The sequence below is a fragment of the Castor canadensis genome, chromosome 11 (assembly GCF_047511655.1).
Source record: "Castor canadensis chromosome 11, mCasCan1.hap1v2, whole genome shotgun sequence".
Classification (NCBI taxonomy): domain Eukaryota; kingdom Metazoa; phylum Chordata; class Mammalia; order Rodentia; family Castoridae; genus Castor; species Castor canadensis.
In genome coordinates, this window is record NC_133396.1 from 108,784,137 (window position 1) to 108,786,634 (window position 2,498).

Here is a 2,498-nt window from a genome sequence, read left to right on the forward strand (position 1 = left end):
CTTGGTTCAGTTTTGGATGCTCATATGTATCTAGAAATCTGTCCATTTCTTTTAGATTTTCAAATTTATTTGAATATAGGTTCTCAAAGTAGTCTCTGATGATTTCCTGGACTTCCATGGTGTTTGTTGTTATCTCCCCTTTTGCATTCCTGATTCTACTAATTTGGGTTTTTTCTCTCCTCATTTTAGTCAGGTTTGCCAGGGGTCTATCGATCTTGTTTATTTTTTCAAAGAACCAACTTTTTGTTTCATTAATTCTTTGTATGGTTTTTTTGGTTTCTATTTCGTTGATTTCAGCTCTTATTTTTATTATTTCTCTCCTTCTATTTGTTTTGGGATTTGCTTGTTCTTGTTTTTCTAGGAGTTCTTTGAGAGATTGACTCTTCCTGTCTCTTCATCTCAAGAATAATAAACCTTATTATCTAAAAAGTAATAAACCTTATTTCCTTTTCCTCAAAAATCCTGTTCTCCTTATTTGTGAATTAGTATTGAAGCCAGGGGACCAGCTTTCTGGTAACAATGTTACTAAACATACTGACGCTTCTAGTGCTAGTGTATTTTTGGACAGTGATGAACTGGAAAAGACTGGAAGTAACTTGGGAACAATTTGTTGCTATTAATGACAAGACCTGCAGGGGGTACAAGTTTGCAGATTCTACTAGCAGCACAGCAAGCTTTAAAAGTAGTAGCTTTTTGGCATCTGGTTCTTTGGCAGAATTCTCTTTTGTTGTAGAGATACAAACACAACTTCCCAACAGACCGAAGCTTCAGTTTTAGCTGCAGCTGTCTCTATTCAACCATTTACAACACAGTTTCCCAACTTTCTTACATGTTTAACCTTCAATCAAAAGAAGCTGGATGGTATATAAAGATAAAGGATGATATGATTAAAGACTGTAATAAGCATGAAGGAGTTATTCATATTTATGTGGAAAAAAAACTCATCTCAGAACAATGTGTATGTGAAGTGCCCATCAATTGCTGCAGCTCTTACTACTGTGCATTGCATGGCAGGTAGTTTGTTGGTAAAATGAAAACAGCAGCATAGGTATCTCTTCCAATTTATCACAGTCTCTTTCTTTTTTTTTTTTTTTGGCAGTACTAGGGTTTGAACTCAGGGCCTTACACTTGCTGGGAAGGTACTTTACCACTTGAGACCACTCCACCAACCCTGTTTTGTGTTGGGTTGTTTTGAGACAGGGTCTGATAAACTATCTGCCCAGGCTGACTTCAAACCAAGAACCTCTCAATCTCTGCATCTTGAGTAGCTAAGATTACAGGCATGGGCCAAAGCACCTGGTTCACCACCTCTTTCTTGATTCTATGACAGCAACACAACTACTGGATCCAAGTAGACAATGAAGGAAGATACAGTCTCTTATGTACATAGATTTTTTTTTACCTTGAGAAATCTTGAGTTATCTTTTATTTACATAAAAATAAAGAGGCAAGAGTATACTGTTATTTGTATACAACTCCTGCTACTTTGAAAACTCAAAAACGTTAACAGGTAAAACAACTTGAGAGGTAAACCTCAGAAAGAGAGGTCAACATGGCTGAGAAGAGGTACTCGAAGCTCATCTCCTCCACAAAGAAGTACAAAAACAACAAATAAACACCTATACTTTGAGGACAGTGTTTGAAGAACACTGAAGTTTGGCAGGGTAATGACAGGAGCCCTGTGTAGCATAGAGGCTCAAAATGACAGCATAGAGAGGTGAACAAAGCACAAAGCAACTGTCACCTCCACTTCCTGCCCAGGATCAGCTTAGAGTCAAGAGAGACTTCCCATTGCATGGTACGTGGGAGATCCTCAGAAAATCCTTTCCCAATGTGGACACCTAGAGTTCTGGCTACAGGAGAATCTTCACAGCCCTAAGCCTGGTTTACAGAGCTGGCTGGAGTCTATATAGTTTCACTGTTCCAGAGAAGAAACTCATGTTCTGCCCCCACCAACACATACAATCCCTGGTACACAAGCTGCCTGTGGCACAGTGCCAACTTGAGAAGGGAGCCACTGCTATAATACATCCTACCCTAGAGGCAAGTAGCCATTCATCTTCCTACCCCTGATGGTACCTTATGGTCATTCTATAGGCTAACATGAAAGGCTGTAACTCCTCAACCCCAAGACAACCATGATCCTGGTACACAAGCCTATGACTCCCAGGAAACAGTGGTCTAGCACAATAGAAAACCTGCCCTCATGACCAGGAGAACTAATGCATGTGGCTCCAGGTACTAAGAACCAGATAGTGCAGTCACCCTCAGTGTGTGCCCCTCATGCCCTGAAGACTGCCTTGCTTGGTAGACCCACCACCCAGCCACTCCATCATGCTCAATGCACACTTCCCACGTACTGAGGACCAGCCCATCAGGTAGCCTCCAACCCAAGTATCACCATGCCTGCAAAGGAAAGACTAATCACACTTGGTATATACCACAAAGGCCTAAGAACCAACCTTCCTGGTGTTTCAAATCCCAACAATGTCAATTTT

At 40.7% G+C, this 2,498-nt stretch overlaps 1 pseudogene; it reads left to right on the top strand.

Moving 5' to 3' along the window:
- Positions 1-509: 509 nt before the first annotated feature.
- LOC109675577 (RNA-binding protein 39-like) lies at positions 510-1,362 on the top strand (annotated as a pseudogene).
- The last annotated feature ends 1,136 nt before the right edge of the window (positions 1,363-2,498 follow it).